Raw genomic sequence first — 23,027 nt, 5'->3', positions numbered from 1 at the left:
GGCCGGGCTCCACACCACCTCTGGACCCGGACTTAGAGCATCCCCACCCCCGTGTCCTTCTTCTGGGGCTGGAGGGAACAATCTTTCATTTATTTTTCTTTACTGTGCAATTCATTTTATTTTAGAAAAAATATATAGTTAATAGAGAATGAAATTCTCTATTTATTTCAAATATTTATTTCAAAACGAAAACTGAGAAGTTACGGATTAATCACAACATGACACGGAGAGGCAAGCGCCGTTCACATCTTCCAAACTCCCAGTCTCCGTGGACACATGCATACCTTTACAGAAATGTCTTTTTTACCAAAATGCTGTTTGGAAACCTGCTTCATCATCTAAAAAAATATTATGACAAAAATAATTCGTGTGCGTGATAGACAAAGCGCAAACGTTGGATGACGCAGAACAAAAGCAGACGTGGCCGCCACTGCCGGCCTTTGGTGGGAATTTCCTCTCCATCGACATTTCTTTGCTGTAGGTGATGCAGGCAAGGCTGTGCCACGGTGCTTGAGGATGAGCGTCAACATGTTTTCTCTCTAAATCCGATGAGGATGTTTTCAGGGTGGGCGAACATGGGAAGTTGAAGCAGGGCCTCTGGTCTTCACGCTCCCGTGGCCACGTGTGCAGGACTCGCTGGTCTCTCAGAGGCGGGCGGCTCTGAACCCGCAGGCCCAGCCAGGGTGGAAGGGTTCCCTGACCCAGGTCCCCCCTCCCCCAGTCACAGTCACTGCTCCAGCATCCACCCCTCCTCCCCGGCCTCCATGCCGTAGGCCCATCAGCAGCTCAGCCGCCTCCAGGCCAACCTCCCAGGTCCCCAGTCTCTGGGGACACAGCCCCTTCCTTCCCACTTCTACCCCTTCTATCCAGAGCCATCCAGCACTGTCACCTCTGGGAGCACAGGCTCTAGGGGAGAAAAGGCCAGTAAATTCTTCTCTGGGAGAAGCTGATGTGGAGAGGTGGAGATGCAACCTCTCTTTCCTCCTGGAATCTCCTACAGCAGTAAGAACGAGTCAGGAGTTAATATGCCCACACGGTGTCCCGCCCGCGGCAAATGCCCATAGCAAACAAATGCACAGTGGCACTCTTTTGTAACCTCTTTCCATTCCCTCTCTCCTTCATGTTTTTTCTCCTGTTCAAGCTCTTCTCCTTCTCCTCTACTTTCCTGGCCCCTCCAGCCCTCGCTGGCCTTGCCCTCTTTTGAAATCCTAAGGCTGAAGGATCCCGGACTGTAGGGCCTCCAGACGGGGTGGCTCGGGTCACCGCCGTGTGCGCTGGGCTTGGCTGGTCTTCAAGCGCCGTGGGCTCAGGCGCTGCGTCTGCCCTTGATGGATCCCGGGAGGAAGCGGCCAGGGACTTAGCAGGAGCCACTCTTGACCGAGAGGTAGGAAGTTAGATGGAAGACATCTGTCCCCAAACCTCATCTCCATTGGTGCAACATAGAGGCTTCTTCTAGGGTGCGTCTGTGGGCCCAGAGCAGCAAGTGTCAGCCCGAGCTTAAGGGCAAACCTGGTGTCTGTGACTGCCATGGAGTGGTGGGGAGAACCCGGAGAAGTTTCAGCATCATCTGGGGTGTGGGCAAGCCCGAGGCCGGCAGCCGAAAGCCAGCGTCCTGGTTAGTGGCAACACCACCTGTGCAAGGCAGCCCAAGACCAGGCGGTACAGATGTGGGAGGTCTTGGAGTGTCTGAAGGAAGTAAAGGTGGATGATGGGTGTCCGATGGCTAACCCAGTAACCCCAGTGGCAAAAGAGTGGCCTTCTCAGTGCCCCAGCCCCTCCTGTGGCTTCACCCAGTCGATCTGGTTTAGCTGGAGCCTGATTCAGGCCACACAGGTCATCAAGAGGAAGGACCCAGAGGAAGGAACTGCTTCTATCCCCTTTCTTTTTATGTGCTCTTTGCATCTAGATTCGTGGTAGCCATAAAATGAGCGATCCCTGCCTTGGCCAACATGGTGTCCAGACCATCGCTGACTTTTTCTCATTGCCAGTGTCATCAGGATGAACCCCAACAGAGCGGCTAGTGCAGAGCTGTCTGCCCCTAAACCAAGTGGCCCTGACAAGCGAACTCCTCCCTTCCCCTGACTGGCCTGTGGTACCTCTGCTTCTTTCTTTGCTGGTGGCTGCACCTCTCGTGAGTGTCGGGTTTCAGCAGTGCTGCCCGCTCCCTGAATTATCATCTGCTCTCTGAAAACTGAGTCACCTCGTAAAAACTCTACGTGTATTTAAGTCATTTCTAAATCCAGCAAGTACCCAGCACATCGCGGGTTCTCAATTGGCATTTGCGCTTTCATTCAATCGGAGAACTCAGGGAAGGGGCCTAAAGGAAACTCATTTTCCCTGTCGACTCCGGTGTAGCTGCCAGCAGATCCAGGCCCCTCTGGCCAGGTCACTCCCTTGCTCAGACACCTTCAGTGCCTCCCTGTGACCTATGGGATAAGATTACAAATCTTAAGCATCATTGAAGACCCTCACAGTCTGACTCCAGCCGGCCTTTCCAGCCTCACCTCCCAGTCTAGCCACACAGGGCCACGAAGCCTTCTCCAGCTGTCCTCGGTCCGTTCGGCATTCGAGGCCCAAACCCTCCCTGGGTCCTTCCTTAGTTCTTCCATAGCACTTTTATTCTAATCCTCGTCAAAAGGGACCTTAGATTCCCGTAGGGTTTTGGCCGTCCGTCGCAGGGACTGGAACTTTCTGGGTTGGAGGTGTTGTCTTAGCTGAGAATCCTCCATGCCCTGCGCTCAGAGGAGCTCCGTCAATACCCAGTCACCGCGCCAGATGCTTTTTACAAACAGGAGCTCATCACTATGGCAACCTCGCAACCCGGGCAGTGCTTTCCCCAAAACGAAGTCTCAGGTTAAGCAACTCGCCTGAAAGTCGCATCCACTTAGCTTCAAAGGCAGAACTCTTTCCCATGTGTCCAAAATATGAAAAATAAATCACTCTTTTCGCAGAAGCAGTGTTACCTGGACCTAATTCCACCTCTCGTGGAAGCTCCCTACCAGGGCAAACAGCCCCCTTCTCTGAACTTCAGTTTCCTCAGCTGTTACGGGGCGTGATATTAATAGCTTCCTTCTTGGGCTGACGGATAATGCACGCAAAGCGTGCGCCCTGGTGATAAGTCCTCTTCCTTCCTGGGTGCCCTGCCCCATCTCCATGTGGTGCAGAGGCCCCTGCGACGGCTGAGCCGTGCTGGCTGGGGAAGGGCAGGGGGCAGGGCCCGGTCCTTCCTGAGGTCCCCCAGAATCCCACCTCTGGCCCCTCTGGGCGGGGGGTGGGCAGGGAGCCAGGCTCCCTGGTCGCTGATGAAATGTGTCTGTTGTGTGCCTGTTGGGAAACGCTGAGAGCGGAGAGGACGGCACAGCAGGCATTGCGTCTCCCTGCCGGGTCCAGGCTGCTTGAGCAACCCCCTAACCCTGGCAGTTGCTCCATCTGCAAACAGGGCGACGATGCCCCAGGGCGGGTGTTGCACCATGTTCTTAGAAAGCCGCCTGTGTACAGGCATTTCCATCTGGGGCCTGGGCTGGTTTGTTTAGTCACTGTCTTTTTCACTTCCAAATTTCTGAGGGCAAATTGGGAGACAGCGAGATGGTGAAACGACCATCATTAGCCAACTCTCTCTGAGGGCTCACCCTGCGCCCTGCGCTGTGCCGAGGCCTTGCATGCGAGATCTCGGGGAATCCACACCCCAACCCTTGCACGAGGTACCGTTCTTCCCCTCACTTGCCGAGGAAAACACTGAGGTCCAGAGGGTCACAGGGCTTGTAAATGGTGGAGCCAAGATGTGAGCTCAGCCTGCGGGATTCTGGGACGCTTCCCCGCTGCTCCGCGCTGACCGAGGGCTGACAACCTGGGCTTTGAGATCAGGTTGTCCTGGGGTTGAATCTCAGCGATGCTTCTGCCTTTGTAGGCCCTGCCTCCTCTCTGGGCCTCCATTTCCCCACCTGGAGAATCAGTGGCTTAGAACAGATCACTGGTTCTCAAACGTTGCTTTAGCTTTCTGTAAAAAAATAAAATGCTTCAAGCAGCTATGGACTGCAGACAGGCAGGAGGGAACTTCATAGGGTGAGGGAAACGTTCTAAAAGTAGATTGTGGTGACGTCTTTTCTAAAAGACCTTGAATTGTATACTTACAACGGGTGAATTTTGTGGTATGTAAATTATCCCTCAATCAAGGCGTAAAGAACTAGAATGTTTCATGAAACAGCGACATTCAACCCTCAGGACCCCAAAGGATTGTTTGAAAGCCATCGGGCCACTTGGACTCTGGATGGCCTTCAGACTCTGACCTTGTGGAATTCTGAGGTCATTTTAGTTCACTTTGCGCAGCCGGCTGTGGGTTCTGTGGGGACAGGGATGCCACCTTCTCTGCTGCCACCCCAGCCCAGCGCGTGGCCCATAGCAGGTGCCCCTGGGAGCCGTGAGATGAGTCGGTGCGTGGCGGGAGGGTCGCCTTGTGCGTTCTCTCAGTGTTCACACGACTTGGGGCTGCTTGGAGGAGTGCATTATGTTTTCATTTCTTTCTTTCTTTCTTTCTTTCTTTCTTTCTTTTAAACCATGCTGCATGGCTTGTCGGATCTTAGTTCCCCGACTGCAGATGGAACCCGTGCCCCCTGTGCAGTGAAAGCACAGAGTCTTAACCACTGGACTGCCAGGGAAATCCCATGTTTTCATTTCTGAACCCCAACTCCCAGCACGGATGCACAGAGTAGGTACCTGGTAAGGGTTTGTTGAATTAATTTAAAAAGTGAATGAATAAATGTCTCAGTCCCTGCTCAGGGGACAAGCTGAGGAGGCAAGACATCAACTTGTTTTCAGACCTAAATGGCGTCGGACGCACAGCGTATATGCACACTGTGTATTGCTTAGGGTGTAACTTTAGGGCAAACGAAATTTACTGGGAAGGCCCGCGGGGGACTCGCAGCTCATGCCACGGGAAGGATGGGTCCCGGGTCTACGCAGCAGACCCAGCTCATCTCTTTAGGAAGCCTCTACGGGACCAGGCCGCTGTAACCATTCTCGTTCCTTGTGTTCCTCCCCCTCAAGATGCAGACCCCAGGAGAAGGGCATCTGATTGGCTTGGCTGGGGCCCTTCCATTAACAGACAGCATTTAGTGAAGCAGAGAGGGGCTCAAAACCCAAACTGGGTTCTGCTTCTAGAAGAAGGGGAGATACATGCTGGGCAGATCAAAACAACCGAAATCCACTGGAAAATTTCCCTAATTGCAAAAGAAGGAAATGAGAGTTGGAAGAGTTACCGGGGGGCCACCCAGGCAAGGCAGGGAAGCTCAGCACCGCGAACGTGGGGCCATCACTGAGCGCCAGGTACGGCGCGGTGGGGAGAGGGGGCAGAGGGCAGAGAAGGAGGTAGGCGGTGGGCTAGGAAGTTAAGGAGAACCAGGGCAACTTATAGTTTGTTCTTTAAAACTCTTGGCCAAGCTACTGACTAATCCTGATAGCCATCTCTCAGCACCCGGGGCCATTTCCTCTCTGTTCTGGAAGCCACAGGAGTCCACCGGTTTTGATGAAATGGTCCGAGGAGGACCAGTGTGGGCCAGGTGCGCTGATGCCTCTGGGGTCCTCAGGCGCCCACCTGAGGCGTTTGCTGTGTAGCACTTGCTGCAGCTCCAGCCCCAACTTGTATTCCATAGAAGATGGGGGGAAGCAAGAATACTTTGCTGTGGCCCCTGCCGTGGACCTGTTTTCTGATTTAACGCTCACCGCTGGTCTGTGGGGCGAGTATTAACCCCATTTGGCAGTCTGAGCTGCTGAGAGTGACAAGTAGCAATGTCAGAATTTGAACCCAGGACCGGCGAGCTCCCTGCTTGTATCACATGCCTCCCCACTGGTTGCTTCAGCTCAGACAAGTCCTGCGTCTTCTGTGGGTTTCCCCACCTGCAGATCAAGGAGCTAAAAGCTGAAAGAGAGGGTCGTCTCCAGCCCTAGTGAGACTATTCAGAAGCATCCCAGGCGGCCCCAGAGGCGACGGGGACAACCCGCCTCTGGTCTCCCTGGGCCCCTACCCCCCACCCCCAGAGGCGTCCCGTCGCCGGGGCACAGGCGCACAGGCGCACAGCCTCTGTGGTGATGAGTACGTGCTCCGACACACACACAGACCTCGCAAACAATGCAGGGAAATAAAGTTCTCACAGGAAACATTATCATATTGACTCACGACAGACCCATCCATAAAACAAACTCCGGGTACCTGGGACCGGCTCACAGAGCAGCGGCCTGGGAGATAGCAGCCAGGCCGCACTCTCCTGGGCCTGGGAGGAAGTGGGTGCCGCCAGGGGGAAGGGCAACTTCCCCTGGCTGCTCTGACGCTGGCCCGGGATCTGAGTTATTTGTCAAAAAGAGAAAAAAATGATGATTTTTCAAAAGGCGCACGAGTCCCAGAGCGTTATGGCCTCGTTGCCTTGTCACAAGAGCTCTGTTGCAAAAAGCCCACTCAATACCGTGGTATTTTGCAAGTGATTTGCCACGTCGATGCAGAAAATATGACCGTCTCCAGAGGCCTGTGTCTTCATCAGTCCTTGCTCAGCAAAGCAGCCTTGACCATTGCCAGTGTGGAAAGAAGTTTTGATCCAGCCTCTTTTCAGATATGGGAAGGCAGCTTGGTGTGTGTGCGAGGCCTCAGGTGGACAGAGCTCTTGCTACATGTAATCAAACTCAGTTTCCTCATCTGCAAAATGGGAGCAGTCTTGAGACTTCAAGTAAGAAAATGTAGGTTTAACACACGGTCCAGCGTTTGTTTTCCTGACCCTTTGTGAGAAGCACCTTAGAAAAGCGACTTGGGAACCTGGAGACCTTCATCCAAGTTCTGACTCTACCCTTTCTTAATCCTGCGAGCGTGGGCAAGCCCCGGCCCCTCTCTATATCTCGTTTTCCTCCTCTGGAAAAGCAAGGGTCTAACCAGCCCTGACCCGCCTGCCTCCCAGAGTTGACGTAGCTGTTAGGGGAGCTGGGTTGTCAACCAGGCTTAGGCCACTGAGTCGTGAAAGGTTCGAGTACCAAGGAGGTGGTGCCCGGGGCGTTTGGGTGGTTGCAATCTCGGCTGAGCCCTGGACATGGTTTCACATGTTGGTGCCTTACGTATGTTCTTCTCACAGGTAGGTGGTTCCTTCTCTTATCTTCCAACAAACTTCTATTCATCTTTCAGAGCTCAACTTCAATATCCCCTTTTCCCTCTGACAGCCCTAAACCTCCTCCAAACAGTTGCTTTCTCCTCTGTGCTTCCACAGTGCCCTGTCCTCTCTGTCGTAACAGCTACCATGCTGTCTCATCATTTACTTCTTTATAGATCTATCTCCTGCCTGGGGATAGAAACTTAGTCAGTTAGAAATTGATTTCTGAGTATTTTGCTCTAAACTCTTAAAATTTCCTCACCACTTTTAGGAAATGTCCTTCCCTGCAGTGGTAACTGTGTGGACTGTTGTTCTTTAAGGAATCTCCGAGGATGCCCAGGTTTACAACAAAGTGTCCTTCAAGGAAGTCAACTTTGCCTTCAAGCTTTGGAAGCTTGTTTTCCTACGAAATAGACGCCCAACGAGTCTGCACTAGAGGCAGCTGATGCGTGCCTGCATTTTTAAGAGGTTTTAATGTGTAACTGTTTTAATTCTTCCCAGGAAGATATTTTCTAGGCGATAGAGATACTTTGTAAATAATACGCTTCTTTTGTGTTGGAGGTAAAGTTTCAATGAAAAGTCAGAGCACCAAAGTACAACTGTTTCGCCGGCCCCTAGAGTCAGCTCTGAGGATGAGAGAGAGGATGCGTTTCAGCTCTAAGGAATGAACTCCTTGGGATGGATGTCTGTCAGGCAGAGTTGTCTAGAGCACTTCCTAGAAATCTTGACCCGTCGCTGTCAGTGGGGAAGGCTAATTAAAGGAAATAAAAGACTAGTAGCCAGGAGATTCCAATGTGCTGAAAAAACAAAGGCAGCCAACCTGGAAACTGAGAGTTGAGTCAGCTCTTCACTTCGTTCCGTCCGGCTCCCCCACCCACCCAGACACTCTTTTCTTTCCCTGATTTTTCCACCACCAACACCCACTCGCCTCTGTTTACCCCAAGGGATCAGTGGAGACAGGCTTTGAAGCTAAGGCTACTGCAGTCTCTCAGGCCCTGACACCAACTGTGGACCCCTTGGGGGCTGGCGCTGGCCAGGCAGCTGACCGTGTGATTCAGAGTGAGGATGGGGAAATGCAAGGTAAAACTACAGCTGCCTCTCTTCCTCCATCACAGTGACAAAAACTAAAAAGACTGACCGTAGCAAGTGTTAGTGAGAATGTGGAACAGCTAGATCGTTCATATACTCCCAATGGGAATGCAAAATGGTACATGGGGACCCACATTGGCAGTTTATTGTGAGGTTAAATATACACTTTACCATATGACCCAGCCGTCCACTCCTGGGTACTTTCTTTTTTTTTTTTTTTAAAGGGCTTCAAATGCTTGGCTTTTTTTTTTTTTTTTTTGGCTGTGTTGGGTCTTTGTTTCTGTGCAAGGGCGTTCTCTAATTGTGGCAAGTGGGGGCCACTCTTCGTCGCGGTGTGCGGGCCTCTCACTATCGCGGCCTCTCTTGTTGTGGAGCACAGGCTCCAGACGCGCAGGCTCAGTAGTTGTGGCTCACGGGCCTAGTTGCTCCGCAGCATGTGGGATCTTCCTGGGCCAGGGCTCGAACCCGTGTTCCCTGCATTAGCAGGCAGATTCTCAACCACTGCACCACCAGGGAAGCCCCCTGTGTACTTTCAAAAGTGAAATGAAAACATATCTACACAAAGGCATGTATGTGAATGTTCAGAGTAGTAGTATTCACAGTAGCCAAAAGGTGGAAACAACCGAAAGGTCCATCAGAAGATGAACAGATCAATAAAATGTGGCCTGTGCATACGGTGGAATATTATTTAGCCATAAAAAATGAATGAAGTCCTAATAGATGTTCTATTACATGGATGAACCCTGAAAACATTATGCCAAGTGAAAGAAGGGCGTGACAAAAGACCACGTATTTTGTGGGAATCATTTTTATGAAATGTCCTGAATAGGCAAATCTATAAAGACAGAAAGTAAATTAGTGGTTGCCAGGAGTGAGAGGGAGGAGAGAGTGAGGAATGATTTTACTAGTGGGTAAGAAGTTTCTTTGGAGGGTGTGAAAATGTTCTACAGTTGATGGTGGTGATGGTTGCACAACTCTGTGAATATATTTGAAACACAATCATTCACTTGGAAAGGGTGAGTCGTGTGGTATGTGAATTACACGGTGGTGAAGAGGTCCGTGACTCCAGCCCGACAGAAGCATGCACCCGAGGTAAGGAGCCCCGTAATTAGGTCTGCACATCAGATCGGGCTGTGGAATCCCGTTCGGCTGGCAGCGTTTGAAAACCGTATTTGATCTCTTTGCCTGTAGGCTGGGCATGTGCTCTCCAGTCCCCTGTTAGGCACTCAGGACTGACTTGTTCACTCAACCTGCTCGGCTTGATGTGTCCACCCCTGCACCAAGCCTGGGGGACCCCTGGTGTCCGATCATAAGATGCCCCACGGCTGGCAGATAGAGCTGCCGCATCGGTGAATCGGCAGAGAGCAGACCCAGGGCTGGACCCCGCCGTCAGACGGGTCTGACGTGCCGGTGTGCCCTCTTTTGCGTGACAGAAATAGTACAGACCACTTACGGGGCGCTTATTGTGCCCACGCCAGAGTAAACCTTAGTCTGTAGCATCTCACCTAATCCCCACCACGACCCCACAGGGGACCCCCGGGTGCCCGCTGGTGGTTGTGTACTTTGCTCAAGGCCACCCAGCCGTAAGTGTAGAATAGGGAAGGGACCCCGGTTGGTTGGGCTCCAGACCCACAGGTGGCCTCGCCGGGGTCACAGTGGCAGAGCCAGAAGGGCCAGCGTGTCACCTGCTCATACTGCACCTGCGCCAGGAGAGAGCAGAGGGCGGGGAGGACACAGGGCTTGCCCGAGGGCCGACAGCCAGAGCTGGGCTGTTCACCCCGTGACCCTCGGCCGGTTATACTGGCTGCAGATCAGGAGCTCAGAGGAGCAGGGGTTTTACCCCGTGACAGGCAAGAAGAAGGGGACAGAAACACCATGGGCGTTTCTGACCTGAAGAGTTAGGTTTAGAAGATTGCCAGGCAGAAAGTTACCACACTGAGAGAGAAGATGGGAGGGAGGGGAGGGGAGGGGAGGGGAGCATGGCAGGGAAGGAAGGAAGAAAGTCTTCTCAGCTCAATGAATATTTGGTAGATGAGTGGTTTTATTTCCTGGTTTGTTGGTTGTTTCTGGAGACATCCATAATGGTCCAAGCAGAGGTTCAGTTCTGTTCGAAGTAGTTCCGGAACCTTCTTTTTATTCTTTAAATATTTATTTATTTATTTGGCTGCATTGGGTCTTAGCTGCGGCATGTGGGATCTAGTTACCTGACCAGGGATCGAACCCAGCCCCTGCATTGGGAACCCAGAGTCTTAGCCACTGGACCACCAGGGAAGTCCCCAGAACCTTCCTATTGAAGGAAACCCCAGCGGCACACAGGTGGGAGCCCACGAATTCTCCAGACTTTGAGAATGGATGCTTTTGCTTTTCATCTGTTTTGGCCTTTGCTGATGGCGGGCGGATAAGGCTTTCTACATTCGAGCCAGGTTTCTCCGCCAGGCTCTTTCACAAACATTCCAGGTGGACTTATCATCTTGTGGGTTGTGGGAAGTTCTCATTCACTGAATTTATATCACAGCCTAAAAACGAAAGAAACAGGAAACTGTATTCACTTTGAAAATGAATTCAAGTGTACCAATCAAAAAGAAGTCTGTAGCATTTTTGAAAACGCGTTTACAAATTCCTTTTTTCCTCTTTTCATTACTGCAAAGGACTTACTCTTTTCTGGTATCAGGACACGGACAGTTACCCCCCAGCTGCCGTCTCTGCCTCTCTGGAGAGGCTGGAGGCTGAGTGCCGGGTCCAGTGGGCACAGAGATGAGTAAGGCCCAGGCCACCAGGTCTTCACAAAGCTAAGGCATGCTTGCCAAACAGCAGCGCATGCCAGGCCTAGGCTGATAAGGGCTGTGGGAGAGGCTTAGATAAATGTCCTGAGATTGTGGAGAAGGGAGAGGGCTTTCCGTCCAGGGGAATCGGGCAGGGCTGAAGGATGGAGACCAACTGGCTGGGGAGACTCAGTGAGGAAGGCCATCCTGGCCGACTGCCCTACTGCTTCCTCACCGGCACTGCAGCTGCCGTGGGTGGTCCTCTGGCAGGCACCGTGCCCTGCACATTATCCACACGTCGTTTAATCCTCAGAGCAACCCTCGGAGGCAGTCCCCCTCCTGCCCCCTCCTTTCAGATGAGCAAACTGAGGCCCCCGGAGGTGAAGTCCCTGCCCAAGGTCACAGGAGAGTTGCAGAAGCAGGCTGTGAATCCCACTCTGTTTGAAGCCAAAGCCCTTGCTCTTAGGGCAATTTACCATTTTCAAAGAACTCTCTAACGCATTTATCCCATTGATCTTCCCATACCCGAGTTTCTCTATGTCTCACCAGCCTGTTGGCACAGATGAGTCACTACCGGCAACGGCATGAATTCTACCTGCTCGGCCCCTCCCCTCCCCTTGCTCACCCTGGTCCTGGGGCCACGTGCCAAGCCTCACCACCGCCGGCTGGTGTCACTGGGAGTGTCCACCTTTCCCTCCACCCGCCCCCCCATTAAAGGTCACTGCCCAGGCCTTCCCCAGCCAGCAAGCGGAGCGTCCAGCACGTGATCAGCTGCCCCACTATCAGCCTTCGGTAAACCCTCATCTTCTCCTCTGGGAAGGAAGAGGGGTCAGTTCACCTCCCCACAGGTTCCCTGAGCAGCAGCTAAATACGATGGTGAACCACAGAATTGAGAGAAACGTGTCAATCAGCCCCGGCCGTGGTAAGACACCCACAGGAACAATTACACCCTAAGCACCACGTGTGGGGAGAGCACCACCAGGGCATCCCACTGCTGTGGGGAGGGCCGGTCGTGGCTGGGGAGAGGCCCACGTGGCCGCCATCCACAGAGGCCGTCGCCTGCACCAGATCCCCAGCTCAGAGCTGTGCTGGCGTCAACTCCGTTCATCTTCCCCCAGAGCCAGCTGGGGCAGCGACCAGCGTTACTTCCACGTTAGAGAGGAAACGCTGAGGCTCAGAGGGGTGAAGTCGCCCCCTGCCCGAGGTCACACAGCTAGTGAGAGGTGGAACTGGCCCACTCAGGTCTGAGGGCCGGTGCTCTTGGTGGCCGTCCTCATGGAAGTGGGGACAGCAGATCTCGGCGCTGGAAAGCCAGCCCAGTCCCGGCTCCATCCCTTCCTGCCTCAGGACTCTTGGGCTAGAATCAGGTTGTTACTTCCCAAGCTGCACAGTCAGCTGGAACAAGAATTCCTGGAGCTCAAGTAAGAACCATGGGGATTGTCTCCCAGTTCACAGAAAAGATACCAAGTGGTCGGTCAGAGCTGTTTCAGCCTCGAGTCTTTTTCCCGCACGGTTTTCAGAGGCCGTGGGAGCCCATGTCCCTCGTTCCTGCCAGATGCAGCGTGCGATGGGACCTGGCTGATGAGGCACCATGACAGTGAATGTCACCCAGCCGGCGAGCGCCCTACACGCTTTGCTTCGTGTCGTCTTCCCCGCGAGGGCATATTTGATCTCTGTCTGACAGAGAAGAGAACAGCGGCCCAAAGGGGGGCGCGTCCTGCCACAGGTGACCCAGGCGGTGAGTGGCCGGCCCTTGACCCACGTCTGGGGGCCCTCAAGCCGGAGCTCTTAACCGCGACTTGTATGCGTTTCTTATTTTCCATTTTCTCGGTGGTTCTCAGGCCAGGCCGCACATCTGAAAGGCCTGGAATACTGCCTGGACCCATCCCAGACCAGTTAAATCAATCTTCAGGGGTGGGAGTTCTAGGAAAGGCCCAGTGGTCCACCGAGAGCCTGAGGCTGACCTGGAAAGAGGAGAGAATTGAACTGTAGGGCAGGGTCAGGGGTGGGGGGGAGCTGATTCTTCTCCCCCTCACCTTCCCTTCCATCTCCTCCGCCTCCGGCCCGCCAGGAACTGGCCTCCAGTCTCCCTCGTGGTCTGGGACCATTTGGCATTTGGGCTAAGATTTCCGTGTGGCCCCTCCTCAGCCTGGTGCGTAATAGGTGCTCAGTAAACATTTGGTGAACAGATTCGTGCAGAGCCCCTCCAGCCACTCCTTCCACGATGGGCTTGATGGTTGTCTGCTGCAGGAGTTTAAAGAGCCCAGCAGGTAGCATTAGGCTCCCGTCAGCAGCACATGGGGGTGCCTCTTGCATCACCCCTTTCCCAGCAATATGTATTCACTTAAAAAAAGAAATCCTTTCTAATTTAGTAGGTAGAAAACAATCTCGGTTTTGGTTTGAATTTACATTTCTTTGAATACTGGTGAGGATGAACATTTTTTTCATGTGCTTCTTAGTCATTTGTATTGCTTGTTCTGTGAATTGTCTGTTCCCAATTTACTAATTTACAACAAGAAATATAACTGCCAAAGGGACCGGATACACGTGTCCTCCAGCCAACACCCTACTCCCTGTAGGCACACTGCACGGGAGGCCAAATTCTAATCAGAACGATGCTTGGTGAGCACAGAATGAGAGAAGAGAGGGGTTGGTTGTGCGATTCCAGGGTTTCAGGGCATCAGAGCAAGCTAGACCTGCTGCCGGGGTCCACCGAATCCTTGGCCGGGATGGCGTCCTTCCTTCTCTGTCGTCCGCCTCCCCGGCTGCCTGGCCCTTCTTCAGATGGACACGTTCTCTCTTTAGAAACATTACTATTTAGAAATTACTACATTCATCTTGGGCTCCCTCTGGCCTCGGAGCCCTCCTGGGTCAATGCTTGAACTCTCGAGGCGGTCTTCCGTCCTAATTCCTTTGCCTCCTTGGACCGCCTCCGCATTCCCCAGGGATTTACAGAGTGTAGCTGGTAAACTTTAGGGTGTCTGCCTCTCTCTCGTTGTCTTGGAATTGCCCCTTCCCATAAGTGAAAGCAGCTTCAGGGGGTCCGTGAGACTCCACACACATTCCACGTTTGGAACAGTTCTGTCCTTGAGCAGTTTTCCAAGCCTTTCCTCCGGCTCTCCTAGAGCTCTGTGATTGCTGCAAGGTTAAGATCCACGACTAGAGAGAACCCTGAGCGTGCAAAGCAGCTACCCAAAGAATAGGAACTCCAGAAACCGGTGAGAGGGGCGCCAGGCAAGCGTGTGGTCTGGGAGGGTGCCTAGAGCAGGAAGGACAGGAGATTTCCTTCGAGGGTGAGAGGAGAAGGAGGGTCTTAGGTGGGCAAGGCCTGGGATCTCTGGCCTGGAATATGCAGCAGCCTCCTTCCAGGGGGCTCTCAGCCCTATTGACCCTCCTCTACCCCCGGCCCTCAGAGTGACCTTACGAAACCGAATCCGACCGAGCCACTCCCCGCCTTCAACCCTTCCTGCGTCCGCGTGGATAGCAGTCAAGGCCTTTCACAGCCTGGCCTCCACTTTCCTTTCGAGGCCTGCTTCTCTTCCCCATTAGACTGCTGGATGGTTCCTGAATATTCCACGTAGGCAGGGCCTTCTGCCTGGGACGCCCTTCCTGACTTGGCCAATTCATGCTCATTCCATAAGTCCCAGCTCAAACGTCCAGTCCTCCCTGAAGTCTTTCCTGAGCCCCCTCCCCTGCTTGAAACCCTTCGTGGTAATAGCATTTACCACATTTATGAGAGTAGCTTTTCCAAGCATCCCTTCCTGCTGGACCCTGAGAACTCTGGCATCAGATACCACATTTGGTTTATCTGGGGGTCCTAACCTCCAGCTCGGTGCCACACGGAGCAGGGGCTGGATGGACAAGAAGACGGCTGCTGCAGGCGTGCTCATGGGGAAGCACCAAGCCCAGAGAACAGGGAGCTCTGGACCTGGCTCTGGACCTCTGGGGCCTTGGGCAGATTCCTTCTTCTCTCGAGACCTCAGTCTGCTTCTCCATAGAAGGAGAGCATGGGGACCCAACTACTGCAATGCCATTGATTAAAACTTACGCTGCATCAGGCACTATTCTAGAAATAAACATATTATAATAATTATATAATATACGTAATAATAATGTACATGAATATTTCTGGTAGAATGAAAATGCAGAAACAAAGTCCTTGAACTTACTTGTTATAGAACCAAGGAAGGCAGGACCAAGACCTCTCAGGGGGAGAGAGTTTTAACTTTTGGGGAGCAATGTATTTCATTACAAGAAAATCATGCTGCTCGTGGCCCCAAAGAGGAGGTGTAGAGAAGCAAAATAAACGTGGATGTGAGAGTCAGGCAGAGCACGGCTCAAATCCCAGCGCCACAATCCTCCAGCCGTGTGACCTCAAGCCAGTCACTTTACCTCTCTGAGCCTTGAAGGGTGGAGATTGTCTAGTTATCTCAGAGAGTTGCTCAGTGAGGACTCAGTTGGATGTAGGACTCCGTGAATACTAGGACCCCTTTTCTTTTCATCCCAAGGAGTGTAAGCTACACGGAAAGGGAGCTTGGACATGGGACTTCACCCTTCTAAGCCTCCGTTTCCGCATCGGCCGAGTGAGGGCTGCCACAAGGGCTGGGTGCAGAGAACTGTGCTGAGATGTTGAAGGAATGTTAGCTTCCCTCCCAGCCTGGCAGGGGGGCATGAAGCCCAGCCCCATCTTCTTGGGCAGAAAGCTTAGAACAAGGGATTCAGAGCCCTGGAGACAACTGAGAAGGAAGCACAGTCAAGAATACGAGTCAGAGGCTCTGGAACACACGACGATTTGCTTTCTCCCGTCAGAAAATGCTCTTAAACAAACAGCAAGTTTCCTCCATTAATAAGGCCTGTGGAATGCAGATGAGATTTTTTTTCCTTCTCCTTTTTTTGCTGATTAAGTTCCCCCAAAACCCCCTTAAGAATTTTAATAAGAAATGCGAAAATCAACAAAAGTCCAGCAAACCCTTTCCTGTTATTAAATAAAGGGAAAGTAAATATTGCAAATTGGACATATTTCATAAGAGGATGTTTTGTTTGGGCGAAAAAAAAAATGAGAAAGAAAAGAAAGAGCTATTTGCTTTCTGGCAGCAAATTCATGTCTTTGCTGAATTTTGGTTTCAAATTTGATGACTGGGGCATTATTCCTGGTTTGCCTGGAATTCAGGCCTTTTGACATCTGAGGCGGACATACCCAGGAGAGCAGGAAAGCCAGGTTGGGGCCACGTTGGGCCTCTTCTCCTGTCTCTCCTGTGAACAGACCAAAGAGTTCTTCAACCACCCAGGAAATTACAATCCTGAGCTCAGATGGGGATGACCTGCAGGGGGTCACACACAAGACAAAAGCAACTTGGAACAAAGAAAATTTCCATGAGAAAGAGGAAAAACAGAACAAAACACAAAATGTTCTCTTTACCTCCTTTTTAGGATAAGATACGAGACCATCAAACTTACTGTATCAGTACAGCACAGTGGCCCTGCAGTCAGGCAGACCTGGGTTTAAATCCTACCTCCGCCACTTCTTCACTGGGTTACCTTGGGTTAATTACATAACTTCTCTGACTCAATTTCCTCACCTTCAAAATTGGGAGTATAAATGTATTCACTAATAGAGCTGTAAGGAGGAATAAGTGAGTGGGAAAATGAACCAATACAAGGAAAATGCTAGGCTCTACCTGTATGTCTTATTATTTTGTGTATTATGACAAATGTAAAGGATGAGGAAAAAGAGAAAAAGAAGACTTTATTACTTTGTAGTAATAGATAGTTAGTGCTCATGACCTCCCATGCTGGTCACTGCAGCCCCGGGAGGTGGACAGAGTGAGAACTGCCCTTAGTTTCTGGTTGCAGCACCTGCTTCTGGAAAGTGGGCGTGACCCCTCCAGGCCACACATTAAATGGTCCATGTCACCATGAGTTCAGAGAAAATGACCAGAGGAAAGGGAGGGAGGGAGAGAAGCCAGAGGGTGTAACCGCTTCCAGCCACCTCTCTCGCACCCAGGAGCCACATCTTCCCGGGACTCCTGCACCCCGTCCTGGTCCTCTCTGGCCCCCTCACAGGGTTCCCATGGCCTCACCTGCCGCCTGCTGCTCCCCGGCAGGCACGACAGTCACAGGGTGGTGGGACCGCTTGTGTGATGCCAGGATGGGCTCTTCCTCTGGAAACGCTGGAGAACTGGACCCCACCAGCCATATTCCCATAACAGAGCCAGGCCTGTGCATTTCCGGCCTAACCTGTGTGCCACTTCCTCTGATCACCTTCTCCCAGGTTCCTCTCCGACCCTCCCAGAGTACTGGCACCCGCCCCCCCATCTTCAAACCGTTGACCCTAAACAGGAAAATTATTTTGGTTTTGTAGTTTTCTATCTTTGTAGTTATTGGTTTGACTGAAGCATCTGTTTTTGCAAAGATTAAAATGAGAAATGGATACAACAAATAATTTAACAGTCACCTATAGTCCCAACCATATATTTGCTTCTAGTTTTTTTTTTTTTTTAAGCAATGAAATGTAAAGCTAAAACCCCTTATCTACTACCCAAGTCCCACAGATAACTAATGACTTTGGTGCATAACCTTCCTGTTATCTTAAAATAGTTTAGCATACCTATACATACACTCACGACTTGGTACTGTTTGGGGTGTGTTTTAATTTATACAAAAGGTATCATAGGATTCATATTGTTCTGCTTCTGGCCTTTATGAGCCAACAGGTTTGTGAAATCTATCCATGTTGATAATCATAGAAGAGCTAGCTTTTCATTGCTGAATACTTTTCCACTTTATGAATCCTTCGTACCTCATTTTATATGTCCATTCTTCTAGGGATGGGCATTTATGTTGTTTCCCTTTTTTATTATAAACCATCATGCTTCGATTTAAGAAAAAAAGGAAAATCTTTGTATGTGTCTCCCTGGGCATCTCTGCCCAAGTTTCTCTAGGAAATTTACCCAGAAGTCGGATGTGTTTGATTAATCACAGGGAGGAGTAGGCATACCTGGGATCCCCTTCCCCCTCCAGTGCTTAACCCCAGTGTGTGACCTTGGGCAAGTCACGTCACCTCTCTGAATCGATTTTCTTACCTGTAAAATGGGTGTGTGATAGGGCTTCGCTGGTGGCGCAGTGGTTGGGAGTCCGCCTGCCGATGCAGGGGCCGCGGGTTCATGCCCCGGTCCGGGGGGATCCCGCGTGCCGCGGAGTGTCTGGGCTCGCGCGTCCAGAGCCTGTGCTCCGCGGCGGGAGAGGCCACAGCGGTGAGAGGCCCGCGTACCGCAAAAAAAAAAAAAAAAAAAAAAAAAAAATCATGGGTGTGTGATAACCCCTAACTCACTGGGTGGTTGTCAGAGAATTAAGGGAGACTATCTCTAAAAAGCAGTGGGAATTGAGCAAATGGTAGTTGTCCAGCGGCTCCCACCATCCACGCTACAGGTTTTTCTAGCAGCCAAAGTAGGATCTAAAGGCAGTGCCCCGCCCTTTGCACTGGGGACTCTGGGCCCAGCAAAGCACTGCCTTGGGGTCTTGCCCAGCCCACCCCTTACACCTGCTGCCAACACTATCTCCCTTCCTAGCCTGGTGTCGCCTCCGTAAATAATTGAGCAAATGTAACCTTCAGCGTCTCCGTTTCCTCGCCTGTAAAATGGGATGATAACACCTGCTTTGAATGACTGTTGTGAGGCTTAGATGCTAGAGAATGTCTGCAGGGCAGTTGTTAAAATGGAAATGCCCTTTCCTGCACGCCCTGGACCCTTTCTCCTTCACAGCAGAGAAATTATCTGAGGTTTCGTCTCGCCGGCAGGGAGAAGCTGAACTGTGTCCCTCGTTTGATTTTCATTTCCAGCCCTTGCGTTTTCCGTTGCGTGCCGCGGGTAAGCGCGTGGAGCCTTTCGCTGGGTCCCTGTGTTTGTTTTCGCTGGAGGCTGGGTGGTTTAAATTTGCTAAAATATCCCCATCTAGTGGCCTCGTTGAAATGCTGCAGGGCTCATTCGGGCCCCCGTCTGGGAAAAACAATGAGGCGACGGCGGAGGCCGCCCAGCCCAGCTCAGAAACGCCAGTGGCTCCCCAGTGTCTACGGGGTAAAGTCCAAACGCCAAGCCTGGAATTCAAGCGCCTGCACGATCGGGCCGCGCCCTGCCTATCGGACCTTATCGGCGTCTTCGACCTCGTAACCCGCCAAGCCCGGCTCCTCCCTCTGCGGAACTTCCAGGCCCACACCTCCTGGCACGTGGGCCTGCCCTGTGCCCCCGACTGCTGTCTCATTCCTCCTCCACGCTCTCCCCAGGCTCAGCGCAAAGGCCACCTCTTCCCGGAAGCCTCCTGGGTCCTTCAACCCATCTGGGTCCTCCCTGACCTCCCACCAAAACTTGCTGTGGGTCATTTTTGTATTTCCATGTTTAAAGCTGTGCTTTGTCAATGCACTGCCCTCCCGTATCCCACATGATAGATGAAAGTGAATGCAAGCCCCTTGGTCCTGTGGATTTGGATCCTCACCTGGCCTCCACTACTTCCTAGCTCTGAGAACCTGGGCAGGGAGGGAACCTCGACGGTGAAATATTGGGGAGAACACCTATCTCACAGGACTGTGGTGAGAGTCAAGATTGGATGCAAAGTGGCTGGCACATATGAAGGCCCAATAAATTGTTAGGTGGTCACATAAAATACAGGATACCAAATGAATTTGAATTTCAGATAAACGATTTTTTTTTAGTATAAGTATATCCCAAATAGTACATGCAGGTTCTGTGTTACCCTTCATAGACACATGATGTTAAGGATTATTGTTCGTTTTGTTAGATGTGTTAATGATATTGGGAATATACATATACAGTCAATCGTCATTATTGGCAGATTCTGCATTTGCAAATTCACCTCCTGGCTAAAATGTATTTGTAATGCCAAAACCGATCTTCACAGTACTGGATCACTTACAGACACGCACATGCGTAGACAGGAGAAAAATTTGAGTCTCCCAATATGCATGTTCTCAGCTGAAGTCAACCGGTGATACTCTGTCTTATATCATCATTCAGCACTCATATCATAAACAAGTGTGCTTTTTGCCATCTCGTTAGTGCCACGTTTTTCATGTTTTTGTGATTTGTGTTGGTAATTTTAAAATGAACCCCAAGGGGCTTCCCTGGTGGCACAGCGGTTGAGAATCTGCCTGCCAATGCAGGGGCACGGGTTCGAGCCCTGGTCCGGGAAGATCCTACATGCTGCGGAGCAACTAGTCCCGTGCGCCACAACTACTGAGCCTGTGCTCTAGAACCCAAGAGCCACAGCTGCTGAGCCCACAAGTCACAAGTACTGAAGCCCACGCACCTAGAGCCCGTGCTCCACAACAAGAGAAGCCACCGCAATGAGAAGCCCGTGCACCCCAACGAAGACCCAATGCAGCCACAAATAAAAAAATTAATAAAATAAAATAAATTTATAAAAAATTTAAAAATTTAAAATAAATAAAATGAACCCCAAGCAGAGTGCTGAAGTGCTGTCTAGTGTCCCTAAGCCAAGAATGCCGTGACGTGCCCTACGGAGAAAATACACTTGTTAGATGAGATTTGTTCAGGTGTGAGTTATACTGATGTGGGCCATGAGTTCAATGTTCATGAGTCTACAATAGACATTAAATAAAGTGTTTTTAAAGGAAAGTACACATAAAACAAGGTTGTGTATCGATTGGTTGATGAAAATGTTGTGACCAGAGGCTGCCAGGAACCGACCTGCATTCCCTTAGAAGCAACGGTTCAGTGTTCACCAATTCAGTGTTCATGGTGACTCTATAGAACTTCTGTGAATAACAAGAATCAACTATATAGATATATATGTAATAAAGTTTAAATTCTTACCTGTTAGAGTCATATATTTAAATATTATGAGTGAAATTATATGATGTCTGGAATTGCTTTAAAATACACCAGCAGTGGGGAAAAGGTGTATTTATGGAGAGTGTAAAAGAAACAAGATACCAAAGGTTGAAGATGCTGGAAGCGATCTACTTTTGTGTATGTCTGAAAAGGACCATAACAAAATGTTTAAAATACACACTATTGAGATTTACCTGGTGGCCTAGTGGTTGGGATTCCGCACTGTCACTGCTGTGGCCTGGATTCAATTCCTGGTCAAGGAACTGATTTCCCAAAAGCTGCACCACACAGCGGGGAGGGGGGGAAACACCAAGGAGGAAATCTTGGGGGAAGAATGTCTTGTTCATTAGCTTGCACTCTGGACCCTCTGTGGGGACAGAGCTCCAGATGATGGCCCCTGAGATCCCATCATGGGCGCCTCCCAAGCCGAGTGCCAAGCACCCGCTGAGGTTGTGGAGACCTGGCTCTAGTCTCAGCGCCCCCTCAGACTTGCTCTGTTACCTCTGGCAATTCACGGTGCCTCTGAGCCTTTTTTCTTATCAGTTAAGTAAGGAAGTTGAACTGGACAACCTCGGAGTTCCCTTTCATTTTTAAAAGCCTCTCATTCTAAATCCAGTATTTCCTCCATTGGCATGTTCTGGTGCAATATTACAGCCTCCCTCCACCTCTCTCTTCCCAGCCCAAACCGTCCTGATACCACTATTCTGTGAATGCTGCTCAAGTTCTCCCTTTTTTGCAACGTTGTAACCAGGAAGATATTCGGCTTTTGATTTCTCTAAAATCTGAACTCCTGAGCTAAGCAGTTGAGACCCCTGCAGGCAGACCCCCCCCTTAATGCCACGTCTTGAGCTCTTTCTACTAGGAGCTCGCAGTCCAGTTAAGGAAGATCAGGAATCAGGGACAGCATAGGGGGCACCAGACTATTGTGGGAACACAGAGGCAAGTCACCCAAGCCAGCCTGGGAAAGCAAGAGGAAGTCTGAGGAGGAGATATCTGAGCTGAGGCCTAAAGGGTGACCAGGAATCACTGCTCCAGACAGGAGAGAAGGATGTTCCAGGTAGAGACGACAGCGTGTGGGAAGGCCTGGAGACAAGAGGAAGTTGGGAAAGGTCCAGATTTCAAAGCCTGTCTCACCTAGCCCCATAAATCTCTCTGGCACGATTTGCCACCCTTCCCTGTCACCCACCTTCCCCACCTGCCCAGCATGTGTGGCCCTGGGGTTCATATTTAGGAAGGTGTTTATTGGACTCCCTACCAGGCCTCCTTTAAAATAACCAGGTGGGAGAAACTTTTACAATTCCCAGCGCACTTTTGTTTTGCTTTTCCCTCATAATCCTGACGACCCATTTTTCAATACAGGAAACTGTGGCTCAGAAAGCTTAAGTCATTCACTCAAGACCAACCACACAGCCAGTGAGCGGGAAGGTGATGCAAATGCCGGTCTGACTCCCGGCCCGTTGTCCTTGACTTGTCCTTGACGCTGCATAGGGCGGCCAGTGCCTACAGGGGCTTTTGGTCAGTGCCCTGTGCGAGGGGCACTTCTTACATGTTCCCTGCATGCTGCACTTACACAAAAGCATTGAGAAAGCTGAAGTCTGCGGGCTGAGCTCAGCGGACCCGCTTCCTCAGGGCTGGGGTCATATCAAGTCCAGTCGCTTCAAGAGCCCCATCTCCCCAGGGGCGAGGACCCCAAGTCCTTAGACCTGAGTTCTGAGTCTAGTCCTATCACTCTTAACTCCAGTACCTCCCAACTACGTGACATTGGATAAGTAACTTAGATCTCATCTGTAAAATGGGTCCTGTGGGATTGTTGTGGGGATTAAACGAGAACAGCATGTGTGCACGGGGGTAGCGCTACGATCACGGGGAAGGCAGGAAAGAGGACGCGCCGCCTCTGCCTTACACCTCGCGAGGAATGAGCAGCACCCACCGAAGACCCGCCTTAAGGCCCTGCGCTGCGCGGATGCGCTCCGCAAACACTCGGTGGGCCCTCTCTCGGGCTCTGCGGCTGCGCAGTCGTCCGGCTTTGCGGCCGCACTGCTTGACGGCAGCGGTGTCCGCCCCCCCGGCCGGCGTTGCCGGGGTAACGGCGAGCGCGTAGGGCAGAGGAAGGTAAGGCTCCGGGGTTCGGGAGCAGGCCGCGTCCCGGGGAGCTGAGCGCGGTGCCGCAGCACAAGGGGGTGGGGGTG

At 51.5% G+C, this 23,027-nt stretch overlaps 1 protein-coding gene across 2 annotated transcripts in view; it reads left to right on the top strand.

The window, feature by feature from the left end:
* TSEN2 (tRNA splicing endonuclease subunit 2) overlaps positions 1–23,027 on the top strand; it is a 66,360-nt gene that overhangs the window by 4,226 nt on the left and 39,107 nt on the right. The window contains exon 1 of one of the 2 annotated variants that reach the window (XM_060161130.1): positions 22,862–22,950. The exons of the other annotated variant lie outside the window; for it this stretch is intronic. The gene's annotated coding sequence lies outside the window, so the exon portion shown is untranslated. Of the gene's footprint in view, positions 1–22,861; positions 22,951–23,027 lie in introns of those variants that run through there. 2 annotated transcript variants of the gene reach the window in all.

Source organism: Lagenorhynchus albirostris, chromosome 10 (assembly GCF_949774975.1).
Source record: "Lagenorhynchus albirostris chromosome 10, mLagAlb1.1, whole genome shotgun sequence".
In the NCBI taxonomy this organism is placed as follows: Eukaryota; Metazoa; Chordata; class Mammalia; order Artiodactyla; family Delphinidae; genus Lagenorhynchus; species Lagenorhynchus albirostris.
The sequence above is the reverse complement of the archived record's forward strand: the minus strand, read 5'-3'. Positions and strand labels throughout refer to the sequence as shown.